Source organism: Lithobates pipiens, unplaced genomic scaffold, assembly GCF_037356315.1.
Source record: "Lithobates pipiens isolate NorthernLeopardFrog02 unplaced genomic scaffold, aLitPip1_a1.2 Scaffold_30, whole genome shotgun sequence".
In the NCBI taxonomy this organism is placed as follows: domain Eukaryota; kingdom Metazoa; phylum Chordata; class Amphibia; order Anura; family Ranidae; genus Lithobates; species Lithobates pipiens.
This window is the reverse complement of record NW_027507791.1, coordinates 32,667,763-32,687,730: the sequence shown is the minus strand read 5'-3', so window position 1 is coordinate 32,687,730 and position 19,968 is coordinate 32,667,763.

Below are 19,968 nucleotides of genomic sequence, written 5' to 3'. Positions count from 1 at the left end.
CACCCTCCACCCTACTCACCATCCTACCCACCCTCCACCCTACTCACCAACCTAACCACCCTCCACCCTACTCACCATCCTAACCACTCTCCACCCTACTCACCAACCTAACCACCCTCCACCCTACTCACCATCCTACCCACCCTCCACCCTACTCACCATCCTACCCACCCTCCACCCTACTCACCATCCTAACCACCCTCCACCCTATTCACCAACCTAACCACCCTCCACCCTACTCACCATCCTACCCACCCTCCACCCTACTCACCATCCTACCCACCCTCCACCCTACTCACCAACCTAACCACCCTCCACCCTACTCACCGTCCTAACCACCCTCCACCCCACTCACCATCTTATCCACCCTCCACCCTATCCACCCTACACCCTACTCACCATCCTACCCACCCTCCACCCCCCATTCACCATCTTATCCACCCTCCACCCTATCCACCCTACACCCTACTCACCACCTAACCACCCTCCACCCTACTCACCAACCTAACCACCCTCCACCCTACTCACCATCCTAACCACCCTCCACCCCACTCACCATCTTATCCACCCTCCACCCTATCCACCCTCCACCCTACTCACCATCCTACCCACCCTCCACCCACTCACCATCTTATCCACCCTCCACCCTATCCACCTTACACCCTACTCACCATCCTACCCACCCTCACCATCTTATCCACCCTCCACCCTATCCACCCTACACCCTACTCACCATTCTAACCACTCTCCACCCTACTCACCAACCTAACCACCCTCCACCCTACTCACCAACCTAACCACCCTCCACCCTACTCACCATCCTACCCACCCACCACCCTACTCACCATCCTACCCACCCTCCACCCTACTCACCATCCTAACCACCCTCCACCCTACTCACCATCCTAACCACCCTCCACCCTACTCACCATCCTAACCACCCTCCACCCTACTCATCAACCTAACCACCCTCCACCCTACTCACCATCCTAACCCCCCTCCACCCTACTCACCATCCTAACCACCCTCCTCACCATCCTAACCACCCTCCTCACCATCCTAACCACCCTCCACTCTACTCACCATCCTACCCACCCTCCACCCTACTCACCAACCTAACCACCCTCCACCCTACTCACCATCCTAACCACCCCCCACCCTACTCACCATCCTAACCACCCCCCACCCTTCTCACCATCCTAACCACCCCCCACCCTACTCACCAACCTAACCACCCTCCACTCTACTCACCATCCTAACCACTCTCCACTCTACTCACCATCCTACCCACCCTCCACCCTACTCACCAACCTAACCACCCTCCACCCTTCCACCCTACACCCTACTCACCATCCTACCCACCCTCCACCCCACTCACCATCTTATCCACCCTCCACCCTATCCACCCTACACCCTACTCACCATCCTAACCACTCTCCACCCTACTCACCAACCTAACCACCCTCCACCCTACTCACCAACCTAACCACCCTCCACCCTACTCACCATCCTACCCACCCTCCACCCTACTCACCATCCTAACCACTCTCCACCCTACTCACCAACCTAACCACCCTCCACCCTACTCACCATCCTACCCACCCTCCACCCTACTCACCATCCTAACCACTCTCCACCCTACTCACCATCCTACCCACCCTCCACCCTACTCACCATCCTACCCACCCTCCACCCTACTCACCATCCTACCCACCCTCCACCCTACTCCCCATCCTAACCACCCTCCTCACCATCCTAACCACCCTCCTCACCATCCTAACCACCCTCCACCCTACTCACCATCCTACCCACCCTCCACCCTACTCACCAACCTAACCACCCTCCACCCTACTCACCATCCTAACCACTCTCCACCCTACTCACCAACCTAACCACCCTCCACCCTACTCACCATCCTACCCACCCTCCACCCTACTCACCATCCTACCCACCCTCCACCCTACTCACCATCCTAACCACCCTCCACCCTATTCACCAACCTAACCACCCTCCACCCTACTCACCATCCTACCCACCCTCCACCCTACTCACCATCCTACCCACCCTCCACCCTACTCACCAACCTAACCACCCTCCACCCTACTCACCGTCCTAACCACCCTCCACCCCACTCACCGTCCTAACCACCCTCCACCCCACTCACCATCTTATCCACCCTCCACCCTATCCACCCTACACCCTACTCACCATCCTACCCACCCTCCACCACCCCATTCACCATCTTATCCACCCTCCACCCTATCCACCCTACACCCTACTCATCATCCTAACCACTCTCCACCCTACTCACCATCCTACCCACCCTCCACCCTACTCACCATCCTAACCACCCTCCACCCCACTCACCATCTTATCCACCCTCCACCCTATCCACCCTACACCCTACTCACCATCCTACCCACCCTCCACCCTACTCACCATCTTATCCACCCTCCACCCTATCTACCCTACACCCTACTCACCATCCTACCCACCCTCCACCCTACTCACCATCCTTACCACCTTCCACCCTACTCACCATCCTAGCCACCCCTCCACCCTACTCACCATCCTAGTCACCCCTCCGCCCTACTCACCATCCTACTCACCAACCTAACCACCCTCCACCCTACTCACCATCCTAGCCACCCCTCCACCCTACTCACCATCCTAGCCACCCCTCCACCCTACTCACCATCCTAGCCACCCCTCCACCCTACTCACCATCGTAGCCACCCCTCCACCCTACTCACCATCGTAGCCACCCCTCCACCCTACTCACCATCCTAGCCACCCCTCCACCCTACTCACCATCCTAGCCACCACTCCACCCTACTCACCATCCTAGCCACCACTCCACCCTACTCACCATCCTAGCCACCCCTCCACCCTACTCACCATCCTAGCCACCCTCCACCCTATCCACCCTACTCACCATCCTAACCCCCCCTCCACCCCACTCACCATCCTAATCACCCTCCACCCTACTCACCATCCTAACCACCCCTCCACCCTACTCACCATCCTAACCACCCCTCCACCCTACTCACCATCCTAACCACCCCTCCACCCTACTCACCATCCTAACCACCCCCTCCACCCTACTCACCATCCTATCCCACCCCTCCACCACACTACACCATCTTATCCACCCTCCACCCTATCCACCCTACTCACCATCCTAACCACTCTCCACCCTACTCACCATCCTACCCACCCTCCACCCTACTCACCATCCTACCCACCCACCCTACTCACCATCCTACCCACCCCTCCACCCTACTCACCATCCTAACCACCCCTCCACCCTACTCACCATCCTAACCACCCCTCCACCCTACTCACCATCCTAACCACCCCTCCACCCTACTCACCATCCTAACCACCCCTCCACCCTACTCACCATTCTATCCACCCCTCCACCCTACTCACCATCCTAACCACCCCTCCACCCTACTCACCATCCTATCCACCCCTCCACCATCCACCCTACTCACCATCCTAACCACCCCTCCACCCTACTCACCATCCTTAACACCCTCCACCCTACTCACCATCCTATCCACCCCTCCACCCTACTCACCATCCTATCCACCCCTCCACCCTACTCACCATTCTATCCACCCTCCATATTTCCTCACTCACTGCCCTAACCATTCATCTATCAAAGTCACCACCCCAACCTGTCATCATCAATGCAGTTCTTATAGCAGCGGGTTGCACAAAAAGAAGTTTACTCCTAAGGCACTGTGAAAACCCTGCTGAATCTGCTTCCAATAGATTATGTCACATGAGCAGATCTGATTTCACTGCCTGGGATGCCATTGAGTCTTCAGCGGCGGGTGCCAGGTGCATTGTGGGTCGGCAGCCTTATCAGATCCTGAAATGTTTGCTCGCCAATCCCACAAAACACTTTACAAGGAGCTTCTGTGATTACAATTTGTTATCAGCACAAGAGTAGCTACTGGAATGGGGCGCGGCCACGGCCGAAGGTGACCTGCAAATCACAGATTCTACAAAGTTACAATGTACAGTCTGATCACTGTGGGGAGGGGAGACTGAGGAAATGACTCCTCCTCCTTCTATAAAGTTACGATGTACAGTCTGATCACTGGGGGAGGAGACTTGGGAAATGTCTCCTCCTACAAAATTACAATGTACAGTCTGATCACTGGGGGAGGAGACTGAGAAGATGACTCATCCTTCTACAAAGTTACAATGTACAGTCTGATCACTGGGGGAGGAGACTGAGGAAATAGCTCCTCCTCCTTCTACAAAGTTACAATGTACAGTCTGATCAATGGGGAGGAGACTGAGGAAATTACTCCTCCTCCTTCTGCAAAGTTACAATGTACAGTCTGATCACTGGGGGGGAGGGGAGACTGAGGAAATTCCTCCTCTTGCCTGCAGCAGACTGATGACATCATCTCAGCCTAGGCAGAGTCAATGAGTGGAGCTCAAGGATGGCATCTTAATGAGATAGGTGGTCTGGGTCCTTCCAGCCAAGTGTAAGAAATATGGGACAGCAAAGTTTGAAAGACGCACGAAAAAGAACGGTTTAGGCGATCGTCTCTGATCGTGTTTGCTGCAGTTTTGTTTTTTTTCGGTGTACACACGTCTGTGTCACGAGGCGCGCCGCGCTCCACAGATCCGGAAATCACGCCGCGCCATACATCCAAACAATTTCATTACAGGTTTATGAGCAGCTAATAAAGGATTGGGGGATCGGGATTGGGGGATCGGGATTGGGGGCGGGGCCAGAGGACGCATGCTGAGGATCAATATTGACACAGATTAGCGCCTGTTGTCGGGGGGAGGAAGACGGCGCTGTATGGACTCGCCGAGCATCCCCGGCACGGATGTTTACCGACTCGTCCCCGACACTAATTGCCAGATGGTCCTTTAATTAAATCGTCCGGAGAGGACGAGCGCCCATCCCCCCAGGCGGATTGCCCCGGATCCCGGCGGTCCCAACGCATCTCTACTGTCCTCTTCTTGTGTGACGATCGATAGAAAGGGAACCGCAAATATTTAACTGCGCTGCAAATAAAACAAAAAAAGTACACCGAACTCTCCTCTCCTGAAATACTCTGCACTGCTGGAGGACTCTGCTCCTTCCTCCATGACTCTCCTCTCCTGAAATACTCTGCACTGCTGGAGGACTCTGCTCCTTCCTCCAGAACTCTCCTCTCCTGAAATACTCTGCACTGCTGGAGGACTCTGCTCCTTCCTCCAGAACTCTCCTCTCCTGAAATACTCTGCACTGCTGGAGGACTCTGCTCCTTCCTCCAGAACTCTCCTCTCCTGAAATACTCTGCACTGCTGGAGGACTCTGCTTCTTCCTCTATAACTCTCCTCTCCTGAAATACTCTGCTCTGCTAGAGGACTCTGCTTCTTCCTCTATAACTCTCCTCTCCTGAAATACTCTGCACTGCTGGAGGACTCTGCTCCTTCCTCTATAAGGCTCCTCTCCTGAAATATTCTGCTGGAGCACTCCTCTCCTTCTATAATTCTCCTCTCCTGAAATACTCTGCACTGCTGGAGGACTTTGCTCCTTCTTCTATAAATCTCCTCTCCTGAAATACTCTGCACTGCTGGAGGACACTGCTTCTTCTATAACTCTCCTCTCTCTATAACTCTCCTCTCCTGAAATACTCTGCACTGCTGGAGGGCTCTGCTCCTTCCTCTATAAGGCTCCTCTCCTGAAATACTCTGCACTGATGGGGGGACTCTGCTCCTTCCTCTATAAGGCTCCTCTCCTGAAATAATCTGCACTGATGGGGGGACTCTGCTCCTTCCTCCAGAACTCTCCTCTCCTGAAATACTCTGCTCCTTCCTCCAGAACTCTCCTCTCCTGAAATACTCTGCACTGCTGGAGGAATCTGCTCCTTCCTCCAGAACTCTCCTCTCCTGAAATACTCTGCACTGCTGGGGGCCTCTGCTCCTTCCTCCATGACTCTCCTCACCTAAAATACTCTGCACTGCTGGATGACTACTCTTCTTCCTCTATAGCTCTCCTCTCCTGAAATGCTCTGCACTGCTGGAGGACTCTGCTCCTTCCTCTATAACTCTCCTCTCCTGAAATACTCTGCACTGCTGGAGGACTCTGCTCCTTCCTCTATAACTCTTCTCTCCTGAAATACTCTGCACTGCTGGAGGACTCTTCTTCCTCTATAGCTCTCCTCTCCTGAAATATTCTGCACTGCTGGACGACTCTGCTCCTTTCTCCAGAACTCTCCTCTCCTGAAATACTCTGCACTGCTGGATGACTACTCTTCTTCCTCTATAGCTCTCCTCTCCTGAAATACTCTGCACTGCTGGAAGACTCTGCTCCATCCTCCAGAACTCTCCTCTCCTGAAATACTCTGCACTGCTGGAGGACTCTGCTTCCTCTATAGCTCTCCTCTCCTGAAATACTCTGCACTGCTGGGGGCCTTTGCTCCTTCCTCCAGAACTCTTCTCTCCTGAAATACTCTGCACTGCTGGATGACTCCTCTTCTTCCTCTATAGCTCTCCTCTCCTGAAATACTCTGCACTGCTGGAGGACTCTGCTCCTTCCTCTATAACTCTCCTCTCCTGAAATACTCTGCTCCGCGGGAGGACTCTGCTCCTTCCTCTATAACTCTCCTCTCCTGAAATACTCTACACTCCTGGATGACTACTCTTCTTCCTCTATAGCTCTCCTCTCCTGAAAAACTCTGCACTGCTGGATGACTCCTCTTCTTCCTCTATAACTCTCCTCTCCTGAAATACTCTGCACAGCTGGATGACTCTGCTCCTTCCTCTATAACTCTCCTCTCCTGAAATACTCTGCTGAAGGACTCTGCTCCTTCCTCTATAGCTCTCCTCTCCTGAAATACTCTGCACTGCTGGAAGACTCTGCTTCCTCTATAGCTCTCCTCTTCTGAAATACTCTGCACTGCTGGAGGACTCTGCTTCCTCTATAGCTCTCCTCTCCTGAAATACTCTGCTCTGCTGGAGGACTCTGCTCCTTCCTCTATAAAACTCTCCTCTCCTGAAATACTCTGCACGGCTGGATGACTACTCTTCTTCCTCTATAGCTCTCCTCTCCTGAAATTCTCTGCACTGCTGGAGGACTCTGCTCCATCCTCCAGAACTCTCCTCTCCTGAAATACTCTGCACTGCTGGAGGACTCTGCTCCTTCCTCTATACCTCTCCTCTCCTGAAATACTCTGCTCCGCGGGAGGACTCTGCTCCTTCCTCCATGACTCTCCTCTCCTGAAATACTCTGCACTGCTGGATGACTACTCTTCTTCCTCTATAGCTCTCCTCTCCTGAAATACTCTGCACTGCTGGAGGACTCTGCTCCATCCTCTATAACTCTCCTCTCCTGAAATACTCTGCTGGAGGACTCTGCTCCTTCCTCTATAACTCTCCTCTCCTGAAATACTCTGCACTGCTGGAGGACTCTGCTCCTTCCTCTATAACTCTCCTCTCCTGAAATACTCTGCTGGAGGACTCTGCTCCTTCCTCTATAACTCTCCTCTCCTGAAATACTCTGCTGAAGGACTCTGCTCCTTCCTCTATAACTCTCCTCTCCTGAAATACTCTGCACTGCTGGAGGAGTCTGCTCCTTCCTCTATAACTCTCCTCTCCTGAAATACTCTGCTCTGTGGGAGGACTCTGCTCCTTACTCTATAACTCTCATCTCCTGAAATACTCTGCTGGAGGACTCTGCTCCTTCCTCTATAACTCTCCTCTCCTGAAATACTCTGCTGAAGGACTCTGCTCCTTCCTCTATAACTCTCCTCTCCTGAAATACTCTGCTCTGTGGGAGGACTCTGCTCCTTCCTCTATAACTCTTTTCTCCTGAAATACTCTGCACTGCTGGAGGATTCTGCTCCTTCCTCTATAATTCTCCTCTCCTGAAATACTCTGCTCTGCTGGAGGATTCTGCTCCTTCCTCTATAATTCTCCTCTCCTGAAATACTCTGCTGGAGGACTCTGCTCCTTCCTCTATAGCTCTCCTCTCCTGAAATACTCTGCACTGCTGGTGGACTCTGCTCCTTCCTCTATAGCTCTCCTCTCCTGAAATACTCTGCTCTGCTGGAGGACTCTGCTCCTTCCTCTAACTCTCCTCTCCTGAAATACTCTGCACTGCTGGAGGACTCTGCTCCTTCCTCTATAACTCTCCTCTCCTGAAATACTCTGCACTGCTGGAGGACTCTGCTCCTTCCTCTATAACTCTCCTCTCCTTAAATACTCTGCACTGCTGGATGACTCTTCTTCCTCTATAGCTCTCCTCTCCTGAAATACTCTGCTCCTCGGGAGGACTCTGCTCCTTCCTCTATAACTCTCCTCTCCTGAAATACTCTGCACTGCTGGCGGACTCTGCTCCTTTCTCCAGAACTCTCCTCTCCTGAAATACTCTGCACTGCTGGAGGACTCTGCTCCTTCCTCTATACCTCTCTTCTCCTGAAATACTCTGCACTGCTGGAGGACTCTGCTCCTTCCTCTATAACTCTCATCTCCTGAAATACTCTGCTGGAGGACTCTGCTACTTCCTCTATAACTCTCCTCTCCTGAAATACTCTGCACTGCTATGATAAAGTGATGCTCTTGGATAAAGTACAGCTACTGAATAAGGAACCAGCAAATCAGAGACAGCACTCTTGAGACATCTAGTGGCCATTCTGTGTATTGCGCTCATAAAACAAAACAGACGTTCCAGGCTACATAAGACCCCCTTTTGCTCCACCATAAGATGTAGCGTTGTACAGAAAGTGATCTCCATTATCAGATTGGAGACATTAAAAGGACAATGAGGTCTTCCTCATCCTGATGGACTTTTTGCAGGTGTTTATTAATATAGACAATACAGAAGAAGAGGTCTGAATTATTTTGGGGAGTTCTCACCACCGAAAGTCTCCACTGGGCCCATTGTCCACCAATTTGACCCATTTAGATCGAGACAGGAGATGCTCCTGTGTGCCAACCACTGGCCGAGGCTTGGAGATGGCTGGAAGGCCTGATCCAATCGCTATTAATTCTGCAACAAGGTGGCACTGCGGGGGATCGCCAGCTCCCTTTGCCCACCTCCCATCACAAGCCCCTCTTGTGATACTATTATGCAGGGACAGGTTCTCTTTATGGGGACATCAGGGGTCTATTAGACTTATGAGACTCAGCACTCCATGACCCAGACCCAATACCCCGACCAAAATCCCAAGTCACCTTCAGACTTTGATTGACGAACCTACTACAAGGAAGCCAACACTCTATGACCCAGACCCATTACCCCTACCGAAGTCCCAAGCCACCCTCAGACTTTGCATGACCAACCTTCTACAAGGAAGCCAACACTCTATGACACAGACCCAATACCCCTACCAAAGTCCCAAGCCACCCTCAGACTTTGCATGACCAACCTTCTTCAAGGAACCCAACACTCCATGACCCATTACCTCTACCATAGACCCACTTTCTGAACTTGCATTGATGATGCACAAAGTCACCATCCTACCACAAGGAACCCGGTGCCCCATGACCTAGCACCCCTACCATATTCACTTTTCACCCTTCACCCTTGCATGGATGATGCACAATGTCACCAACCTACCACAAAGATCCCAGTACTCCAGGTCCCTATACCCCAACTAAAAGTCCCACCTGACCTTGCATGGGTGACAGATGAGGCCACAACATACTACAAGGAACCCATCACACCAGGACCCTCTACCAAAGTCCCACCTCTCCCTTTGACCTTCCATGGATAGCAGGTTTCCAACAAACTACAAGGAACCCATCACTCCAGGACTCAGTACCACTACCAAAGACATACGTCACTCTAACTGCACGAATGACAGACAAGGCCACCAAGCTTCTACAAAGAACCCATTGCTCCATGACCCTGTATCCCAACCAAAGTAAAACCTTGTTGAGGTCACAACCTACAACATGGAACCCATCACTGCAGGATCCTGTACCCCAACTAAAGTCCAATCTCTCGCTCCGACCTTCCATGGACAACAGATAAGTTCTCCAAACTACTACAAGGAACCCATCACTCCATGACCCTGTATCCCAACCAAAGGCCAACCTCTCCCTCCGACCTTCCATGGTCAACAGATAAAGTCTCTAAATTACTGCAAGGAACCCATCACTCCAGGACCCTCTACCAAAGTCTTACCTCCCCCTTTGACCTTCCATGGATAGCAGAAGGTCTCCAACAAACTTCAAGGAACCCACCACTCCAGGACCCAGTACCACTACCAAAGACACGTCACTCTCTAACTTTGCATGGATGATAGACAAGGTCAGAACCTTCTACAAGGAGCTCCTCACTCCATGAACCTGTACCCCTACCAATGTTACTTGTCACCCTTCACCTTTACAAGGATGACACTAGGTCACCAACCTACTACAAAGAACCCAGCACTTCATGACCCATTACCCCTAATAAAGTCCCAGGTCACCCTCTGACCTTGCATAAATGGCACACAAGGTCAAAAACCTACCACAGGGATGTTGGCCTTCCGTGACCCTGTATCCCTATTAAAGTCCAACCTGGTTTAGGTCATAACCTAGGAGAAAGAATCCATCACTCCAGGAACCCGTACCCCTACCAAAGACACACGTCTCTCTGACCTTCCATGGATGACAGATAAAGTCTCCAAGCAACTACTGCATAAGAAACATCACTTGAGGACCCTGTACCCGTACCCAAGTCCAACCTGACCTTGCATGGATGACACACAAGGCCACAACCTACTACAAGGAACCCATTACTCCAGAGGATCCTGTACCCATACCCAAGTCCAACCTGACCTTGCATGGATGACACACAAGGCCACAACCTACTACAAGGGACCCATCACTCCAGGACCCTATACTCCTACCAAAGTCCAACCTGACCTTGCATGGATGACACACAAGGCCACAACCTACTACAAGGGACCCATCACTCCAGGACCCTATACTCCTACCAAAGTCCAACCTGACCTTGCATGGATGACGCACAAGGTCACAACCTACTACAAAGAACCCATTACTCCATGACCCTGTACCCATACCCAAGTCCAACCTGACCTTGCATGGATGACACACAAGGCCACAACCTACTACAAGGGACCCATCACTCCAGGACCCTATACTCCTACCAAAGTCCAACCTGACCTTGCATGGATGACACACAAGGCCACAACCTACTACAAGGGACCCATCACTCCAGGACCCTATACTCCTACCAAAGTCCAACCTGACCTTGCATGGATGACGCACAAGGTCACAACCTACTACAAAGAACCCATTACTCCATGACCCTGTACCCATACCCAAGTCCAATCTGACCTTGCATGGATGACACACAAGGCCACAACCTACTACAAGGGACCCATCACTCCATGACCCCGTACCCATACTAAAGTCCAACCTCCCTCTGACTTTCCATGGATGACAGATGAGGTCACCAACCAACCACAAGGAACTCATCACTCCAGGACCCTTTGCCGGTACCAAAGTCCCACTTCACTCTTTGACCTTGCATGGATGCCACACAAGGTCACCAACCTACTATAAGTAACCAGCACTCCATGACCCCCTACCAAAGCCACCCGTTGCCCTCTGACCCTGCATGGATGACAGACGAGGTCAGGTGTGCCAGTGACCAAAACTGCAGGGACTCCGGTATGTGAATTATTTGAGGGGGTCCTGGAATGGCCTCTGTGCCCCCCCTCCCCCCACCTTCTCAGATATTCCGGAATGAGCTACAGAAACAAGGGCAAAAACCCGGCTGGGAAATTCCACCTCCTGACAAGAGGGGGCGTCGGTGATCCTCAATGTCAGTCCGGGGGCCACGAAGCATTGCCAAGGAAGAATTTAGCAGCATCTTGTTCCAATGTGACCGTTCAGTCGTCTATAGATCCACCAAACGATGGTATAGGAGGATCTCCCTGAACCGTCCAATCAGACAGGCCTCTGCGTTTACACAGAAGGAAATTGTCCAATCAGCTTTAAACACAGCCTGAAACATTCTATGGTTGTCAACGACTTTCCTCAGCCAACAAAAGCACCAGCCTAATCTAATGGGGGCATATGGGAAGTCCTAAAAGGTGGTCCTGTTTTTCTCTCCAGAAGGACGGCGCCATCTTTGTTCAGGCATCATCCAGGTTCACCTTCTTCCTGGACTTTGATGCCGGCTCCGAGCGCGTTTACAAATGTCTGACACAGATAAGCCCCTTGCTGCCAGCCTCTCACCTTGTGACTTGCTACAAAGTTACAATGTACAGTCTGATCACTGGGGGGGGGGGGGGGGGAGACTGAGGAAATGACTCCTCCTCCCTCTACAAAGTTACAATGTACAGTCTGATCACTAGGGGAGGAGAGACTGAGGAAATGACCCCTCCTCCTCCTACAAAGTTACAATGTACAATCTGATCACCGGGGGAGGGGAGACTGAGGAAATGACGACTCCTTCTTCTACAAAGTTACAATGTACAGGCTGATCACTGGGGGAGGAGACTGAGGAAATGACCCCCTCCGCCTTCTACAAAGTTACAATGTACAGCCTGATCACTGGGGGAGGAGACTGAGGAAATGACTCCTTCTACAAAGGAACAATATACAGCCTGATCACTGGGGGAGGGGAGACTGAGGAAATGCCTATAATGAAATATAATGAAAGGGGGAGGAGCCAGGGATGATTAGTCATCATGTCACATGGACATCACATCATCAGATTGGTGGACAGATCTGTCAAATCAAATACAAAATATAATATTTTTCTTCAGTCCTGTAGATGCCTCATACAACCACTAGAGGGCAGACTGCTCACGGAGACTCGTCCTATTGATGACCAATATTCCCAACATCTGCCGGATGATTGATGGTGTCAGAAATGTTCCAGTCCTAAAGCTAGCCGAAGACAATACACCTTGTACAGCGAGAACGCACAATGACGCCATTAATCGGTTCATATGATTGGCTGCCGGGCACAGAACACGCAAGATCGGCCCGCTTCTCTCAGCTGTTCCATATTTTCAAAAAGTCAGTAAAAGCCGACCCAGGGATGGTGGGAACTCTCATAATGGGCACAGCGGGTGTACAGACCCGAGAACTCAGCACAGGGATGGTGGGAACCCCTCATAATGGGCACAGCGGGTGTACAGACCCGGGAACTCAGCACAGGGATGGTGGGAACCCCTCATAATGGGCACAGCGGGTGTACAGACCCGGGAACTCAGCACAGGGATGGTGGGAACCCCTCATAATGGGCACAGCGGGTGTACAGACCCGGAACTCAGCACAGGGATGGTGGGAACCCCTCATAATGGGCACAGCGGGTGTACAGACCCGGGAACTCAGCACAGGGATGGTGGGAACCCCTCATAATGGGCACAGCGGGTGTACAGACCCGGAACTCAGCACAGGGATGGTGGGAACCCCTCATAATGGGCACAGCGGGTGTACAGACCTGGGAACTCAGCACAGGGATGGTGGGAACCCCTCATAATGGGCACAGCGGGTGTACAGACCCGGGAACTCAGCACAGGGATGGTGGGAACCCCTCATAATGGGCACAGCGGGTGTACAGACCCGGAACTCAGCACAGGGATGGTGGGAACCCCTCATAATGGGCACAGCGGGTGTACAGACCCGGGAACTCAGCACGGGGATGGTGGGAACCCCTCATAATGGGCACAACGGGTGTACAGACCCGGGAACTCAGCACAGGGATGGCGAGAACCCCTCATAATGGGCACAACGGGTGTACAGACCCAGGAACTCAGCACAGGGATGGTGGGGACCCCTCATAATGGGCACAGCGGGTGTACAGACCCGAGAACTCAGCACAGGGATGGTGGGAACCCCTCATAATGGGCACAGCGGGTGTACAGACCCGGGAACTCGGCACAGAGATGGTGGGAACTCCTCATAATGGGCACAGCGGGTGTACAGACCCGGGAACTCAGCACAGGGATGGTGGGAACCCCTCATAATGGGCACAGCGGGTGTACAGACCCGGGAACTCAGCACAGGGATGGTGGGAACCCCTCATAATGGGCACAGAGGGTGTACAGACCCGAGAACTCAGCACAGGGATGGTGGGAACCCCTCATAATGGGCACAGCGGGTGTACAGACCCGGGAACTCAGCACAGGGATGGTGGGAACCCCTCATAATGGGCACAGCGGGTGTACAGACCCGGGAACTCGGCACAGAGATGGTGGGAACTCCTCATAATGGGCACAGCGGGTGTACAGACCCGGGAACTCAGCACAGGGATGGTGGGGACCCCTCATAATGGGCACAGCGGGTGTACAGACCCGGGAACTCAGCACAGGGATGGTGGAACCCCTCATAATGGGCACAGCGGGTGTACAGACCCGGGAACTCAGCACAGGGATGGTGGGAACCCCTCATAATGGGCACAGCGGGTGTACAGACCCGGGAACTCAGCACAGGGATGGTGGGAACCCCTCATAATGGGCACAGCGGGTGTACAGACCCGGGAACTCAGCACAGGGATGGTGGGGACCCCTCATAATGGGCACAGCGGGTGTACAGACCCGGGAACTCAGCACAGGGATGGTGGGAACCCCTCATAATGGGCACAGCGGGTGTACAGACCCGGGAACTCAGCACAGGGATGGTGGGGACCCCTCATAATGGGCACAGCGGGTGTACAGACCCGGTGACTCAGCACAGGGATGGTGGGAACCCCTCATAATGGGCACAGCAGGTGTACAGACCCCAGAACTCAGCACAGGGATGGTGGGAACCCCTCATAATGGGCACAGCGGGTGTACAGACCCGGGAACTCAGCACAGGGATGGTGGGAACCCCTCATAATGGGCACAGCGGGTGTACAGACCCGGGAACTCAGCACAGGGATGGTGGAACCCCTCATAATGGGCACAGCAGGTGTACAGACCCAGGAACTCAGCACAGGGATGGTGAGAACCCCTCATAATGGGCACAGCGGGTGTACAGACCCGGGAACTCAGCACAGGGATGGTGGGAACCCCTCATAATGAGCACAGCGGGTGTACAGACCCGGGAACTCAGCACAGGGATGGTGGGAACCCCTCATAATGGGCACAGCGGGTGTACAGACCCGGGAACTCAGCACAGGGATGGTGGGAACCCCTCATAATGGGCACAGCGGGTGTACAGACCCGGAACTCAGCACAGGGATGGTGGGAACCCCTCATAATGGGCACAGCGGGTGTACAGACCCGGGAACTCAGCACGGGGATGGTGGGAACCCCTCATAATGGGCACAACGGGTGTACAGACCCGGGAACTCAGCACAGGGATGGCGAGAACCCCTCATAATGGGCACAACGGGTGTACAGACCCAGGAACTCAGCACAGGGATGGTGGGGACCCCTCATAATGGGCACAGCGGGTGTACAGACCCGGGAACTCGGCACAGAGATGGTGGGAACTCCTCATAATGGGCACAGCGGGTGTACAGACCCGGGAACTCAGCACAGGGATGGTGGGAACCCCTCATAATGGGCACAGCGGGTGTACAGACCCGGGAACTCAGCACAGGGATGGTGGGAACCCCTCATAATGGGCACAGAGGGTGTACAGACCCGAGAACTCAGCACAGGGATGGTGGGAACCCCTCATAATGGGCACAGCGGGTGTACAGACCCGGGAACTCAGCACAGGGATGGTGGGAACCCCTCATAATGGGCACAGCGGGTGTACAGACCCGGGAACTCGGCACAGAGATGGTGGGAACTCCTCATAATGGGCACAGCGGGTGTACAGACCCGGGAACTCAGCACAGGGATGGTGGGGACCCCTCATAATGGGCACAGCGGGTGTACAGACCCGGGAACTCAGCACAGGGATGGTGGAACCCCTCATAATGGGCACAGCGGGTGTACAGACCCGGGAACTCAGCACAGGGATGGTGGGAACCCCTCATAATGGGCACAGCGGGTGTACAGACCCGGGAACTCAGCACAGGGATGGTGGGAACCCCTCATAATGGGCACAGCGGGTGTACAGACCCGGGAACTCAGCACAGGGATGGTGGGGACCCCTCATAATGGGCACAGCGGGTGTACAGACCCGGGAACTCAGCACAGGGATGGTGGGAACCCCTCATAATGGGCACAGCGGGTGTACAGACCCGGGAACTCAGCACAGGGATGGTGGGGACCCCTCATAATGGGCACAGCGGGTGTACAGACCCGGTGACTCAGCACAGGGATGGTGGGAACCCCTCATAATGGGCACAGCAGGTGTACAGACCCCAGAACTCAGCACAGGGATGGTGGGAACCCCTCATAATGGGCACAGCGGGTGTACAGACCCGGGAACTCAGCACAGGGATGGTGGGAACCCCTCATAATGGGCACAGCGGGTGTACAGACCCGGGAACTCAGCACAGGGATGGTGGAACCCCTCATAATGGGCACAGCAGGTGTACAGACCCAGGAACTCAGCACAGGGATGGTGAGAACCCCTCATAATGGGCACAGCGGGTGTACAGACCCGGGAACTCAGCACAGGGATGGTGGGAACCCCTCATAATGGGCACAGCGGGTGTACAGACCCGGGAACTCAGCACAGGGATGGTGGGAACCCCTCATAATGGGCACAGCGGGTGTACAGACCCAGGAACTCAGCAAAGGGATGGTGGGAACCCCTCATAATAGAAATAGTAACGGTGATGTGAGATCGGTCTTCTTATCTCTGGTTATTTTTCCGGGATGCGCAGCGGAGGTCACATTTCGGCTTCCTGACCAATCAGAAGCAGCGAGGGTCTCTCGCAGCCCCTTGCGGTCTCGCACACGGAACGACGCGGAGGAAGTGAAGGGTTAAGACGTGACTCGTAGAGCGCAGCCTGTAATTAACCCCCCCACCCCCACCCCTCCCCCGAGTCATACTTCTATAAATAGTTGTGTAGCACGCATCATTAAAGAGGAACCCCGCTGAGAAGCATTTACATCTCAACCAACCATCAGCCCCACCCCCCCCTTCTGTCCACAGATACACTTCAATGGCCTGATTTGTGAAAAGAAAAAAAAGAAAGAAAAAAAAAGTCGCTGATTCAGCCGCATCTCAGCGACCCCGAGACGACGCTAAACATTTCCTGCAAAATCCGCCCCGTCATCAATAAATGATCAGTAAGTGCACTTTGTAATCACAAGCCGTATATCTTCCTGAATGTGACCCGGTATCAGATTTTTATTTTTTTTTTATTTTTTGCAGTCCCTGTACAGCAGAGCTCAGACCAAGAGATAGAGAAGCACCACAAAGAGCCAATCAGCACGCTGATAGGAGGAGAGAACAGAGTGACCGCAGAGCTCATCACGGTTCCTGCTTTCCCTTCTCACTGTCCAATCACAGGCTGGGGGAGGGGTTGGGTCCAGGGCGACCTGAGCTCAGAGGAAGCAGGGTAAATAATGCTGGCATATCAGACTGAGGACATCTAGTGGCAGAAACAATGCACTGCACCGCGAATATCACAGCAGAGTTTTTTTTTTTTTTTTTTATCTTTTAATGAACTATTGAATTTTATCCTATTTTCTTCCTGCATTTCTACTATGTTTATCTATTGCCAAAACTTTTATTTTTTTTAAATGGAGTCAAAGAGGGTTCATTTTTGTAGCCATTTGTTTCCCATCGGGGGGGGGAGAATGCCTTCAATGGAGACACAGTCGGAGGTGAGAGGAAGTCTACCTAATGGCAGAGGAAATTCCCACTTAGTAGGTGTCCCCATTTGGAAGATTTCCCCTCACTTCCTGCTCTGGTGACCAATCTAAAAATTTTTTTTCAGATGTCCCCATTAGATAATTCCCCTCAATTCCTGCTCTGGTGACCACTCAAAAAAAAAAAAAAAAAAATTCAGGTGTCCCCATTGGAAGATTTCCCCATTTCCCCTCACTTCTTGCACTGGTGACCACTCTAAAAAAATAAATCAGATATCCCCATTGGATCATTTCCTCCGACTTCCTGTTCTGGCGACCACTCTAAAATGTTTCAGATGTCCCCATTGGATGATTTCCTCTCACTTTCTGTTCTGGCGACTACTCTAACAAAAAAAATAAAATTCACGTGTCCCCATTTAGAAGATTTCCCCTTACTTCCTGCTCTGGTGACCACTCTAAAAAAAAAAAAAAAAATTCAGGTGTCCCCATTGGATGATTTCCTCTCACTTCCTGTGCTGGTGACCACTCTAACCTTTTGGATTTCCCATCATTTTCTGAGGAGGGCCAAGATGGCCAAAAACAGGGAATGGACCGACGGGTCTTTTTTCGGCCAATGCCTCCCCTGTGTTTAGTTATACACGGGATCATGAATTCGGCAGAAGGGGGAGGGGAGCTGTGCGTAAGACGGTACCTGCTCCGGTTCAACAAGGACGCAAGCGGAAGAGGTTGTCCACTTTGCCCATTTTTTTTTTAAGCCATCATCTGCTGAACCATAGAAGTCGGGTGGTTGTCTGATGTCTATGTCATGGATGTTGATAACCTGGGCAATCAGGAACCCCACCTAGAACCCAACGTAGAGTGAAGGATGGGTCAGGAACTTTTATTGAGACCACCTAGAACCCATCATAGAGAGGAAGGGTCAGGAATATTTACTGAGCCCGCCTAGAACCCATCATAGAGAGGAAGGGTCAGGAATATTTACTGAGCCCGCCTAGAACCCATCATAGAGAGGAAGGGTCAGGAATATTTACTGAGCCCGCCTAGAACCCATCATAGAGAGGAAGGGTCAGAAACTTTTATTGAGACCACACAGAACCCATAGAACGGGGAAGGCTCTGGAACTTTTATTGAGCCCACCTGGAACCAACCATATAGAGGGGAAGGGTCAGAAACTTTTATAGAATACCCCATAGAGAGGAGAAGGTAGAGGAACTTTTATTGAAACCACCTAGAACCCACCACAAAGAGGGGAAGGGTCAGGAACTTTTATTGAGCCCACCATAAAAAGAGGGGAAAGGTTGGGAACTTTTATTGAGCCCACTTGGAACCAACCATAGAGAGGGGAAGTTTTAAGGCCTTTTTTTGAGCCCACCTAAAACCCACCATAGAGAGGGGAAGGGTCAAAAACTTTTATAGAACACACCACAGAGAGGAGAAGGCAGAAGAACTTTTATGGAGACCACCTAGAACCCACCACAAAGAGGGGAAGGGTCAGGAACTTTTATTAAGCCCACCTACAACCCACCATAGAGAGGAAGGGCCAGGAACCATTTCTTGAACCCACCTAAAAACCACCATATAGAGGGGAAGGGTCAGAAACTTTTTATAGAATACCCCATAGAGAGGAGAAGGTAGAGGAACTTTTATTGAGACCACCTAGAACCCACCACAAAGAGGGGAAGGGTCAGGAACTTTTATTAAGCCCACCTAGAACCCACCATAGAGAGGAAGGGCCAGGAACCTTTTCCTGAGCCCACCTAAAACCCACCATATAGAGGGGAAGGGTCAGAAACTTTTTATAGAATACCCCATAGAGAGGAGAAGGTAGAGGAACTTTTATTGAGACCACCTAGAACCCACCACAAAGAGGGGAAGGGTCAGGAACTTTTAATAAGCCCACCTAGAACCCACCATAGAGAGGAAGGGCCAGGAACCTTTTCCTGAGCCCACCTAAAACCCACCATATAGAGGGGAAGGGTCAGAAACTTTTATAGAATACCCCATAGAGAGGAGAAGGTAGAGGAACTTTTATTGAGACCACCTAGAACCCACCACAAAGAGGGGGAAGGGTCAGGAACTTTTATTGAGCCCACCTAGAACCAACCATAGAGAGGGGAAGTGTTAAGGACCTTTTTTGAGCCCACCTAAAACCCACCATAGAGACGGGAAGGGTCAAAAACCTTTATAGAACACACCATAGAGAGGAAAAGAGAAGAACTTTTATTGAGACCACCTAGAACCCACCACAAAGAGTGGAAGGGTCAGGAACATTTATTAAGCCCACCTACAACCCACCATAGAGAGGAAGGGCCAGGAACATTTTCCTGAGCCC